Here is a 14,619-nt window from a genome sequence, read left to right as displayed (position 1 = left end):
TGACAGATTACAACTTGAAATTCAGACCAATCTTCTTTACCTTGGTAGATTTCATCTTTTTTCCCCCTTCCCTCCACCTAACTCCAGCCTCTGTTTGGTGCTCCTTATTCCCCATCAAAAGGTAAACTATTAAGAAATAGAAAATCAAAAGAACTATATAATCAAAAGATGGAATAAGCCAGGCAGTGGCACACACCTATAATCCCAGTGGCTCAGGAAGCTGAGGCAGGAGGATTATAAATTCAAAGCCATGTCTATCAATTAGTTGAATAAATTGTAAAGTGAAAATAATATAAAATATCATCTTTTATTTTTAGATGTTTAACTAACTTTTTTTTTTTTTTTTTTTTTTTTTTTTTTTGGTGGTGCTGGGGATTGAACCCAGGGCCTTGTGCTTGACAGGCAAGCACTCTACCCACTGAGCTATATCCCCAGTCCTAACATTTTTATTAAGTGAATTTTTCTTGTTATTATATTCATTTTACTCTGACATTAACAGTAGTGAACACAACCCTAGGGGAAAATAGGAAGGCTACCACACTTATTTCTTTACTAAAAGAAATAAGATAATTAATGAATTTTAATTTCCATCCTGTTAAAACAAAAATACCACTATAAACATGCTTAAGATTTTCTTATCATTAGTACTTTCAGTGGCATGGTATTGTACTTTTAAGTAATTGGTCAGTCCCAACTGCTTCAAAAAACAACCCACTTTTCATAAAAGCATGGCACATTGAGTAGTGGTTTTATTATTGTTCAGGGTTCCCACACTCAGAGCCTCTCTCTTCAAACTATAGTTCTGTTACTTCTTCAATTTCTTACTCTGCTGTTCTATGAGACTGCAATTGGTTATCCTACGTTTTTTTATTTATGTGTGTTTTACTCAATGCTAATTAGATGTTTTAATTTGTTGCTTTGAATGCATCTAACAGATATATACTCAAACTAGCTCAAGTAAAAAGTAGACAATGTAAGAATGAATAAAAACAAAGAACTTCAATCTTATCAGGTATGTCTGAACAGAGACAAACTCAACTTCTAGCCACATTCCAATTTCAAATTCTTGAGAAAAAAGTCGGTTGATTCAGTGATCCAGTTCATCTTTAGACCATAGTCATAGAATTCTGGGTGGTTTATTTATTGCTGACTCTCAAGCTGATGACCATTCCTCCTCTAATCAACTATACCTAGGATGAATTTGTTCCTGGGACACAAATATAACTGTTAAACATTGTGTAAGAAATATTACCTTAGAAATGTAAAAAGAACATTTGGTCTACAATATATATTGATATTAGGAAAGGCACTGCAAGTACATGTTGATGAAATAGATTCTTTTATTCATTTATCTATTTCGCAAACATTTGTTGAATTCTACTATCATCAGGTATTGGATCAGGCATTAGGGATGAATAACTGATTAAAAATAGGCAAGCTATTTTTCATAACTCTCACAAAGTTGGGAAGAGACAGGTATTAATCAACTAAAAATATGAACACAATAATTGCAGACAGTGCAGAGTTAGGAGCAAAATAAGCAGAATATTATTGTAACATAAGAATCCACAAACTTTTTCTTTAAGGGGTTAGATAGAAAATATTTTAGTCATTGCCAGACATACTGTAACTCTCACATCTATTCAATTCTGCCATTGTAGGGTGAAAGCAGCCATAGACAGTACTAAACAAATGAGTGTGACTGCATTTCAAAAAACAACCTTATTCATAAAATCAGTGGTGGAGAGATGATGGGCTGGGTTTAGCCTGAAGCAATAATATATTAATTCCTATTATGGCCTGACAGTGTGATGGTAGGTAGGTGGGTGGGTGAGTATATTTACTGTAAATAATAGAGTCTGAAGAAACCTCTCTGGTGCTCACTTTGGCAGCTGTTTTAATCAGCCACTTCATCACTGTGACTAAAGGACAAAACTAGAACAACTGTAGGGCAGTAAAAGTTTATTTGAGGGTTCAAGGTTTCAGAGGTCTCAATCCATAAACAGCAGACTCCATTACTTGGGGCTCAAGTGAGGTTGAACATCATGGCAGAAGAGTGTGGTATAGGGAGGTAGTTCACATGATGATCAGAGAGCAGAGAGAGAGAGAGTGACTCAGTGACATAAGGTTGACTAATAAAAGAGACAAAGTTGATCATTATATAATGGTAAAGGTCAATTCATCAGTAAATTATAAAAATTATAAATGTGTATATAGCCAACATTGGAGCACCTAAAAATACAAAGAAAATCATTAATATATAAGAAGGGACAGATAGACTTCAAAGCAATAATAGGAGACTGTATATCAAACTCTGAATATTGGACAGATCGCCTAGACAGAAAATCAAAAAGAAAACGTCTGCACTTCAGACCAAATGAGACTAACAGATAATTACAGAACGTTCCATCCAATACTATCAAAAATACACATTGTTAAGTGTGCATGGAACAGTATCTAGCATAGATTATATGTTAGGCCACAAAACTAGTCTTAAAATTTTTAAGAACATTAAAATCATATCAAGTATCTTTTCTCATCACAATGTCATGAGAGTAGAAATCAATAGCAATAATCTTGAAAAACTCACAAATATGTGGAAATTTTTAAATATGCTCCTCAATGGCCAATGGGGAAAAGAAGAAATTAAAAAGTGTTATTAAAACAGAACAGAGACTGGAGAAACAATAGAAAAGATCATGAAATCAAAGTTTGTTCTTTGAAAAGATAAAGAACATCAACAAACCTTTGGCTAGACTAACAGAAAAATAGAAGACTTAAATAAACAAAATAAGAAATAAAAGAGGAGACTACTACAGAAATACAAGGGATCATAAGACTCTACTATATAAACAAATATACATTAAAAAATAAAATAACCTAGAAGAAAGGAATGAATTACTGGAAACATGCAACCTAACAACATTGAGTCAGAAAAAAACAAAATCTAATGGTTCAATAATGCATAAGTATATTGAATCAATAATAGAAATTCTCCCATCAAGAAAAGTCCAGAATCTGATGGTATCACTGCTGAATTCTATCAAACATTTAAAGAGGAAATAATATAACTCTTTCTCAAATTCTTCCAAAATCGAAGAGGAGAGAATACTTTCAAATTCACTTATTTGTTTGTCAGGAGGTGGTGCTGGGAATTGAACCCAGGGGGCACCTTATCACTAAGCTACATCTCTAGTTCTTTTTCACTCTTTATTTCAAGGCAGGGTCTTTCTAAGTTGCTTAGGGCCTTGTTAAACTGCTGAAACTGACCTTGAACTTCAGATTCTCCTGCATCAGCCTTTGGAGTTGCTGGGATTACAGGCATACACCAGGGTGCTTGGCTCTTATAAAGTCATTTATAAGGCTGGCATTACCAGACAAGGATACTACAAGAAATTAAAACTACACACCAGTATTCCTACTAAACACACAAAAAATTCTGAACAAAATACTAGCAGACTGAATTAAAGAGCATATTGAAAAGATCAATTAACATCATCAAGTGGGATTTTTCCCAGGGGTAAAAGGATGGTTCAACATATGTAAATTAATAAATGTATTACACCATGTTAACAAAAATGAAGGACAAAAATCACAAGATCATCTCAATCAGTAAAAAAAGTGTCTGATAAAATTTAATATCTAGAGACTGGGGTTCTGGCTCAGTGGTAGAGCACTTGCCTAGCATGTGTGAGGCACTGGATTCAATTCTCAGCATGGCATATAAGTAAGTAAATAAAATAAGGTCCATCAACAACTAATAAAAAATATTTAAAAGAACAAGTTGACCTCTAAAAAATTCCAAAAAAAATTTAATATCTGATCATATTAAAAAACTCTCAAAAATAGGTATAGAAAGAATGTATCTCAATACAATAAAAAACATATGTGATAGGTCCACAGATAACATCTTACTGGTGAAAAGTTGGAAGCTTTTTTTCTCAGACCAGGAATAAGACAAGGATGCACACTCTCAAGTTTGGCTTAACATAGTCGTGGAAGTTCTAGTCATAGCAAGTAGGTAGGGGAAAGAAGTAAAATTCATCCACAGGAAAAGAAGAAGTGGAATTGTCTTTGCTCATGACATGATCATATATTAAAAAAATCCTGAACACACCATCAAAATACTATTAGTACTGATAAATTCAATAAAGTTGTAGATTACAAAATCAACATATAAAAAATCAGTAGCATTTCTATACAGTAACACTGAACTATCTACAAAAGAAATTAAGAGAAAAATTCCATTTATAATTACATCAAAATACTTAATATATTTAGCCAAAGACACAAAAGATCTGTACACTAGAAAGCAGAAAAGAAATTGAAGAAGACACAAATAAATGGAAAGATATACCATGTTCATAGAATGAAGAAATTATTTATTGTTCAAATGTGCATATGACTCAAAGTCATCAGTGAAATTCTTAACAAAATTCCAATATCATTTTTCACAGAAATATAAAAAAAATCTAAAATTTATATGCAAATAAACAGACCATGAATAGACAAAACAATCTTGAACAAAAAGAGAAAAGCTGTGGGCATCATACTGTATGATTTTAAAATATTATGTAAAGTTATTATAATCGAAACAGTATGGTACTGTAATAAATACACACACATATATGGACCAGTGCAACAGAAAAGGAAGCACAACATAAGACCAAGTATTTATGATCATGCAGTTTTTGAAAAGGTACCAAGAACACATAATGGAGGATAGGACAGTTTCTTCAATAAATAGTGCTGGGAAAACTGGATATACACATTCAGGACAGGAAAATTGAACTCATCTCATACTACATATAAAAATTCAACTCAAAATGGACAAAGGGCTTAAGTAGGAGTTGTGAAACAATAAATCTGCCTTTTGATTAGATAATTTAATCAATTTACATTCATAGTAATTATTGGGGGAAAAACAAAGTACTGATAGATAAAGACTTACTATTGCCAATTTTTACATTATTTTCTGATTTATTCATAGATCCTTTGTTCCTCTCTTCATCTCTTTCCATCTTCCTTTATGGTTTGATAATTTCCTCAAGTGGTATGCTCTGAATCCTGTCTTTTAGCTTTTAAGTGTTTTAAGGGTTTTTATTTTGTAGTTACGGGAGGCTTACTAAAATATTTTAAACAAATTACAGGCTATTTTAGGCTGATCATGACTGAAGTTTGATCACTTGTACAAACTACATATATAATCCCCCCAATTGTTGTTTTGTTTTACTTTGCTTTGCCTTGCTTTTTTGGTACCAGGGATTGAACCCAGAGGCACTGAGCTACATCCACAGTTCTTTTTATTTTTTATTTTGAGACAGGGTCTCACTTAGTTGTTTGGGGCCTCACTAAGTTGCTGAGACTGGCCTCATACTTGTAATCCTCCTGCCTCAGACTCCCAAGTCACTGGGGTTACAGGCATGCACCACTATGCCCAGTCCCAATTTGTTTCTGATGACACATTTTGAATTTGTTATAGTTTATGTCCCTTAACAAATTATTGTAAGTATAGTTGTTTTCAATAGTTTTGTCTTTTAATTTTCATATTAGAGATATTATTTTCATACCACCACTAAAGTATAAGAGTGTTCTGAGTTTGACTATATATTTTTACCAGTGAGTTTCATATTTTTATATATTTTCATGTTGCTAATTAGCAACTTTTTAAGGTGCTATGCTCAGGGTGAGGTTAATGCACAAGTCTATCTGTACTTTTCTACCCACTTCAATGAGAATGTTTTCATAGTTACCCAGTGTATAGGAGTCTTACTACTGAATTCTATATGAGTTTACCTGTTGTGTGTGTGTGTGTGTTTTAAAGAAAATTAGTGGAAATATTCTAGAATATTAACACTTAGTTACTACAAATGAAGTTGGAGGACATCACTAATTTCTATATAAATTTGTTATTTTTATTAATTCTAATGATCATAACCTACCCTTGTAAATAACAAGAATAGAATAAGTAAATGGAAAATGGAGTGTGTAGTTGTCCAATTTTTATTACTGTGATGAAACACCCAAGGTTGGCTAACTTTATTTTTAAAAAGGGTTACTTACTTCACAGTTCTAGAGATTCAAGGGCAAGGTACCAACATTGATTCAGCTCTAGTGAGGACCTCATTGAAGATGATATAACAAGAATAGGAGCATGTGTGGGAAGAAAGATGTTCTATCTCAAAATAGGAAGTCAAAGAGACACTGGAGTCACAATCCTTTCCAAGAGCATGCCTCCAGTTAACCTAAGTCCTCCCACTAGGTCCACCTAGGCCAACTGAAGACCAAGCCACCAACACATGAACATTTGCAGGACAGAAAGATAAGTTCAATAATACCTTCAGATGAATCCTTAGGGAATAGACTAAGCCACCTAGATTCATCAAGTAAGTCACTCTCCAAGTTCAAGTAAATATATATAAATATGCTCCTAATGCAAGTATCAAATAACATTTTGACAGGACTATAGGAAAAAAAATGATTACTACCTTAAGTAGCATAGTTTTAAACTGTGCTTTTTAAAAAACTGACCTTGAAAATTGAGTAAGAGGATATATAAGACTTAGGATAAAAGGCCCCACAACCTTCAATACTTTACATTTTATATACCCCATTTCATTTTAGGGAGGTTTAAACATAATCCTGACACCCTGCCCTACCAGCTGCTCTGGAAGGCCCGAGGCCATGCGGTACTGAAAAGGAAAGGGAAAGCATAAGAAGCAGACTGCCTGAATGACTGTGGCTTTGGCCAAAGTACTCTGGACATCTCTGTAGAACCACAAGCACCACTTAGGTAACTGCTTCCATCTGACATAAACTGATGAGGATTTGGGATGCTCTCTGAATCCCCCAAGGCATACCTTGAGTTGTCCAGAACTTAAATACTTTATGAAGACTGTAACTGAGATGGAATAGGAGCAAGGTGAAACCTAATGGCCAGGATGTCTTTCCAGACTCTAACTCCTTCTTGATGAGTGAAACACAGATGATATTAAGAATAAGAATGTGTTAGCTCTCCATCACTAGGACAAAATAACTGAGATAATTAAAAGACAGGGTCTCACTAGACTTCCCTGGCTAGCCTCAAAATCATGATCCTCCTGCCTCAGCCTCCCCAGTTGCTAGCATTACAGGTGTGCAGCATCATGCCCAGCAAGATGTGATTATTTAAATTATCATGGAGCTGGGAATGTAGCTCAGTTGTGCAGTGCATGTCCAGAATGCACAAGGGTTTAATCCTCAGTGCTTCAAAATAAATAAATAAACCTTCGTGAAGTGTCTCTTTCCATTAATAACCAAATATACATAAAAACATCTCAGAAGAGACTGGGGTTTCAAGATGGTGAAATAGAGAAGGTTACTATCCTGGTTGCTCCATAGTATGAAACCAAGAAAGCAAAAAGGCAGCTTCTCAGCCGCTTTTCAGCAAGGTGGGTGAATGAAAAAATGTTGGGGGAATTTATTGGAATTTAATACTGGACATTCAAAGAAGATTGGGGACTCAGAAGGCTGGATATAATAAAATAAGGAAGAAATCCCCAGCACCATGGCTGCAGCACCAGCCAGAGAGGTCCCTCTGCCAGCAAAGAGGAGGGGTAAGGGAATTAAAGTAACCAACATATTTATGAGGCCTGGGGTGTTTCTGGGTATGGAGAGTTTAGAGATCAAAGACACTGCCCTACTAAATTGAAAGACGTGCTGCACAATATCCTCACGTGGGAAAGAAATCATATCTCTCCGAGTTACATGTGCATAACAGAGAAAAGAACCATCTTGCAGCCACAGCATGGGGGCTGGTACCTAGAAGAGCTGATTCTTGGCAAACCAGAATTTGGCCTGAAATACAGGCCTGGAAAACCCACACTGCATGACAGAGTGTGCCTAAGTGACCAGGAGAAAATCAGATGTGCAGAAAGGTTTACAGGGGACAACTGGTTATGGAAACCCACCTGACTCTCTCCCTCCCTCTTCAATCTGGCTGCTTACAGGATGGGCTGGGAGAGATGCACCTGGCCAGGAAATCAAAGGGTGAGGTGGGAAAGATTGAGTTTAGAAACTGAACCCAAGACCAGGAAACCTGGGATCCACAGGTGACATAGGGGACTAGGAATTGGAGACCACAGCTAACACTTCTGAGAAGGAAAGCTGAGAAGCTTTTGGACACCAATATAAACAATTCTTTAACTTTTCATTGAGATTTTTGTTTTTGTTTTTGTTTTTTCTATTCTCTGTTTAATTGTGACCTTAATGGTTCATGGACATTAATTCATATTCATGTTTGTTTTTTTCTCATTTCTAGCATTTTGAAGCCAGTTATCTTTCATGGATCAGTATTTTGAGGACCAGGTTCTTTGATTAGTATATTTCAGTTTTGTTTTATATTCTTTTATTCTTAGTTTTTAACTTTTTATACAGTTTTTCTCACACTTATCTGTTTCCCTTGTTTCCTTCTCTCTTTTCTGCTGCTAATAGCTAATCTCTATTGTTGTCTCTTTTACTATTCCTTTAATTTTTTACTTCTATCTTCCCTCTCCTCCCTCATAATCATCACAACCTACATCACTTCTGTTCTCTCCCTCTCCACCATTGAAAATTGAAAACTCTTTTGCAAACTTAGTGTTTTTACTATAAGCAATAACTGATCATACCATTTGTTTATTGTGATGATTAAAATTATAGACATCATAGCAGGAAATATTTGCTTTAATGCTGTATATTATTTGTATTGGTTGTTACTATTTGTCTCCTTTTAAATGGTGAAGTACTAGAAATCTTTAGGGACACTATAAACCCATGGGTAGAATCTCTTCTGCCTCAGATCCATACTGTTAGATGGGTAGACACACAAAAACATGAAAAAGCATGGGAAGAAATCACCCCAAACAAAGATACTTCAATAACAGAATCCACCAACACCACAATGGCAGACATGTCAGAGAAGGAGTTTAGAATATATACAGTTAAACTGATCTGTGAGGTAAAGGATGATATAAAGAGTGAAATCAGAAAGAAATAACAGGAAGTAAATGATCAAGTCAATAAAGAGATAGAGATTCTGAAAAAAATCAAGCAGAAATCATTGAAACAAAGGAAATAAACCAAATTAAAAATTCAATGGAGAGTATCATCAACAGGCTAGACCACTTGAAAGATAAAATATATAATCTTGAAAATAAAGTTGACCATGGAGAAAAGATATTAAGAGATCATGAACAGAACTTAAAAGAAATATGAGATAATCTGTAAAGGCCAAATTTAAGATTTGTCAGGATAGATGAAGGTTTGGAGATATAAATCAAAGGAATGCACAATCTTTTTAATGAAATAATATCAGAAAATTTCCCAAATCTAAAAATTAAATGGAAAATCAAATGCAGGAGGCTTGTAGGACTCCAAATATACAAAATTATAACATACCCACACCAATGCACATTATTATGAAAATGCCAAATGTATAGAATAAGGATAGAATTTTAAAACCTGCCAGAGAAAAATGACAGGTAACATTTAGAGGAACAATAATCCAGATCTTGGCTGATTTCTCAACCCAGAAACTCAAAGCTAGAAAGTCTTAGAATAATATATTCCAAGTACTTTTTTTTTTTTTTTTTTTTTTTTGGCGGTGTTGGGGATTGAACCCAGGGCCTTGTGCTTGCAAAGCAAGCACTCTACCAACTGAGCTATCTCCCCAGCTATATTCCAAGTTCTAAAAGAAAATGGATGCCAGCCAAGAATACTATAACCAGCAAAATTAAGCTTCAGAATTGATGATGAAATAAAAACCTTCCATGATAAACAAACGTTAAAAGAATTCACAACTAGAAAGCCTGCACTACAAAACATAGGTGTAGGTAAGAATATAAATTAGTACACCCACCATAGAAAACAGTATGGCGTTCCCTCAAATAAATTAAAAATAAAATTACCATATGATTCAGCAATTCCACTACTGTGTATATATCCAAAGAAGATGAAGTCAATACACCAGAAAGATACTTGCACTCCCATGTTTATTGCAGCATTCTTCACAATAACTGAAATATGGAATCAACCCAGATGTCCTTTAGTAAATGAATGGAAAAAGAAAATGCATTATATATTTATACAATGGAATACTATTTAGCCATAAAAAAGAATGGAATTCTGTCATTTGTAGCATTATGGATCAAACTGGAGGTCATTATGTTAAGTGAAATAATCAAGACACAGAAAGACAAATACCACATGTTATCATTCATTTGTGGAAACTAATAAGTCAGTCTTGTGGAGGAATGGAATAGAATAGTGGTCACTCAAGACCGGGAAGGACAGTGGGGTCGGGTTGGAAAGAAGTTAAAATGGTGGAATTGCTTGTAATTCTTCTTTAGCACATAAGGGTACTTTGGTTAAAATAATCTGTGATATATTTCAAAATTATTAGAAAAGATTACAAAATTCTTAGCACATAAAAATGATTAAAAGTTGAGAGATGAAAATGCAGATTATTCTGACTAGATTATTACACACTGTACACATGTATTAAATTAACATAATGTACCCCATAAAGATGTACAAATATAGTTCAATAAAAAATAAATTTTAAATTTAAAAGGACAGAACATAACTTCCAAACCAAAACAAAATTAGAAAAAAAAAATTAAACAAAATTAAACCCAAAACAAAGTCAAGAAAGGAGAATTTTTAAAAGGAAAGGCAGGACTGAAAACATGAGACAAAGAGAAAGTCCATAAGAAAGCAAAATGGACTATGACAAAACAAAACTGGGCCCAGCACTGTGGCACAAACCTGTAATCCCAGCAATTCAGGAGGCTAAAGAAGGAAGGGCAGGAAGATTGCAAGTTCAAAGCCAACCTGGCAAATTGGTGAAAGCTTCAGCAACTTAACAAGAACCTGTCTCAAAATAAAAAAATAATTAAAAAGGACTGGAGATGTGGTTCAGTGGAAAAGCACCCCTGGGTTCAATCCCCAGTACCACACACACAAAAAAAGACTGACCAACAGTTAAGTCTCCTTCACAAAGCATGTCATGTGAAATTGATTAGTTTGAGCATTCATAGGAATTCTCTCTTCCAAGTATTCTCAGTAAAACAAACAGAACAGATTTTGAACGGTCAGAGTATGTGCTCCTCCTGTGGCAGTGGGGGAGTGGGGAGACCAAAAGGTGAAAATTAAAAATGCCAAAGAATACACCTGCAGTGGCATACCTCTGTAAACCCTGCAACTCAGGAGGCTCAGGCAGAAGAAATGCAAGCTCCAGGCTAGCCTCAGCAATTTAGCAAGACCCTCAGAAACTTAGGGAGACCTTATCTCAAAATGAAAGACAAAAAGGACTGGGATGTAGCTCAGTGGCCAAGTACCCCTGGATTCAATCTCCAATATTATTGTTTTTAAAAAAGTTGAAGAGAGAACAAGAACAAAACCAAACAGAGTTTACATACTTTTCAACACAGATTGATCCTGAAAAATGTTAACATATCATTGGAGTTGGACATTTATTTATCATAACCTGTCAGAAGAAAGGAGGAAATAAGTAGAATCTCAAATAACACAAATTCTTTTTTCTTTTTACCAAAGACTTATGCTTAAGCCCTTTATTCATTTTGAATTCTGAAGGGTGAAGAGGAAAATTGCTGATTGGTACTGATTTTCTGTAACTTTCTTCTAACAGTTTTAGGCAAATGAAAAAGATTCTGATTCTTACACGGAAGATCAGGATTCTAGGTCAAAAAAAATTTTTGTTTTCAGTCACAGGTATTAATGTACCATCTAGCTGGGTAGAGAAGGCAAAAACAAGAAAAAATGCTACATGAAATGTAACCATTTAAACTTATTCAAGAAATAAAAGAACTATCACAAGACAAGTAGTGATGTCAGTCAAAGGAATCAGTGCCAAAAGAAATGCTAGCAAAAATGGGCTGATGATATTACCAAAGCATTTATTTCCATACCAAGAGATACATGAAGGCACTCCCACACAAACCTATGACCAAGTAGCAAGAAACAGAGGGAGAATCCAACGGATAAATAATAGGCAAAATGTTGCACAAACCCACAGTTGCAGAGGTGCTGTATCCTTTGCTCAACCCACAGCACTGTTGCTAAAGAATAACACTGTGGGAGTGAGTTAGGAGAGACAGAACTGGAAGGGGTCCTGTCTCTGCTAAGTCAGCCATGGAGATAGTGCGGGAAGGACACTGGAGACTAGTGCAATGGGAGCTGATGAGTCAGGGGGAAAAAACGCATCCCAGCTCCCACTCTGCAGCCACATCAAAGGTCTCAAGGATAAGCAAAAATGCTCAGTCTGTCATGCAAGCGATCTTAGATCCTGAGAATTTAATCCAGCTGATGAGTTTATTCAGGCCAGCTTTATGTAAACTTGGTACAAAATGCTTAAATCACGGAAGAATAGTCCTTAAGCAGCATCCTCATCCACATTCCCCAGTGGTAATGGAGCAATTCTAGAACTCTGTTAATACTTTAACAGGAAATCGTGATTACCAAAAACCCAAATCGTAGTCCCACGTTCATTCCTAGATGAACTGGTCCAGTTATCTAGATTATTTGAGTAGTATCCTCTCTATCCTCCTGTCAACGTAGTTGCTGTCACGGAAATCAAAGGATAAGTACATTGCTCCCTCTACTGGCTCTATAAGTGCAGTTAACATGAATTTAACCTCACACTCAAAGCTAGACCCCTTTCTTTAACGACCAAGAAATAGAACGATGATGCAAGTTTCTTAATATAAATCTTAATCAAAGATTTACAGTAGCTGGGCGCACGGTGTCACATGCCTATAATCCCAGGGACTCAGGACGGGGAGGCAGGAGGATCTCGAGTTCAAATCCAACTTCAGTAAAAGTGAGGTGCTAAACAATTCAGTGAGACCCTGTCTCTAAATAAAATAAAAATAGGACTGAGGATGTGGCTCCGTGGTCAAGTGCCCCCGAGTTCAATCCCCGGTACCAAAAGAAAAAAAAAGGACGGGGGGGATTCACAGTAACCTTTGGCAATATTTAACAATAAAGCATGTGAAGAGCAGGCTATACCTTGCTCATGACCAGTAGTTCTCAGACAATGTCTAAACCTGTGTCACTTCATTTTAAAAAGCAGTAGTTTACCATAGGTTACTCTATTTTGAGTTTAAGTGCTGAGGTAGAATGACTCTATACTTTGTACAACTACAAAAAACCATCATCTGCAGAGAAAATTGATAAATTAATCACATTAATAAAAATGATCACTGTGGACTTACCAAATTATCAAACTCATATCATAAAAACCAGGTCCATGAGCTTAACAAACATACCAGATCACCAAATAAAGCAAACCCCTCACTCTAGGCCCATAAAAGGAGGAGTACCCTGAGACTGGAAACTGTGGCACCCTGCCCCTGTCACCTCGTCACTCATCACAAACCTTGCCAAGGGAAAATGTCACAGGAACAAACTTCCAAATCTTTCCTCAGGTTTCAACAGAGCATGGTTTCTCCTGCACATGGTTACCATACATGGCCCACTCCAATTTGACATCTCAAGTTGAACACTCAGAGCTAACACTCTGAAAATGTGGTCCATCTGGGTCTTGACCTAGAAAAAATTCCTATACTTCGACAGCTGTGCATAGAAACTGTCATATATACATACATATACATATACATATATCATGTATGTATATATACACACATACACATACACACACACACACACACACACACACACACATATATATATAAAGATTAGAATAAAAGAATTTGTGATTACTTGACTTATGACTACCAGGTGACCAACAAGTATTCAGTGAACTGCCACCAATGAAAGTGGTGTAACCTGTGAATTTATTGTTATTCAATAAATTCTGACATTGTGGGAAGACACAAATGTATTTGGTCTTATTTTAATGACATAACTTGCTCATGACAAAAGTTAACATAAGAACATATAAATCCTTAAACATAATTCTGTTCATGAGCCAGGCACAATGGTGCATACCTGTAATCATAGTTACTCAGGAGGCTGAAGTAGGCACAATTTCCAGGCTAGACTTAGCAACTTAGCAAGACTCTATCTTAAAATAAAAAATAAAAAGGGCTAGGAATATAGCTCAGTGGTAAAGCACTTGATTTGCAATTCTAACAGAAAAAAAATTGGGGGGGTTCATGTGATACTTGCTAGAACTATTATAATTTTATGTCATTGACTACAGAGAGAGTCAAAGACAGAAAATTTAAGAGAGGAAAATAAAAATAAAGCCATTTCAGATGTTTTGAAGCAACATTTCCTATACACATTTGCTATTCTCTCTCCTATCAATACTTGCAGAACCTCTGCTGCCCTGTTCTTCTGTCACTGAAATAAACAAACTCACAGTGTTCTTATACTTCCCTTCTCTGAACTCTAAAAAGAAAGCATATAGATGTACCAACTTTTTAAGTAAAAGTGAGCACAATGTGGCATTCCCTAATTCATGAAAATTAACAGAAATAATGACAATAGTCTAATGATAACAACAATTGAACTCCCCTTGCAAGAAGCCAACTATTACTCAAATGACTTAACGGCTCATTTATTACTTATCATGTGGTCCAAAGCTGATGTTCCAGAATGTATGTTCTTTCTTTC

The 14,619-nt window shown here is 35.4% G+C and overlaps 1 non-coding gene across 1 annotated transcript; it reads right to left on the bottom strand.

Moving 5' to 3' along the window:
- Window positions 1-360: 360 nt before the first annotated feature.
- Trnad-guc (transfer RNA aspartic acid (anticodon GUC)) lies at window positions 361-433 on the bottom strand. The gene has a single exon. It is a non-coding gene; the product is annotated as a tRNA-Asp (tRNA).
- Window positions 434-14,619: the final 14,186 nt, after the last annotated feature.

Source organism: Sciurus carolinensis, chromosome 14 (assembly GCF_902686445.1).
Source record: "Sciurus carolinensis chromosome 14, mSciCar1.2, whole genome shotgun sequence".
Classification (NCBI taxonomy): Eukaryota; Metazoa; Chordata; class Mammalia; order Rodentia; family Sciuridae; genus Sciurus; species Sciurus carolinensis.
Note: the sequence above shows the minus strand (reverse complement) of the source record. Positions and strands in the feature narration are given on the sequence as shown.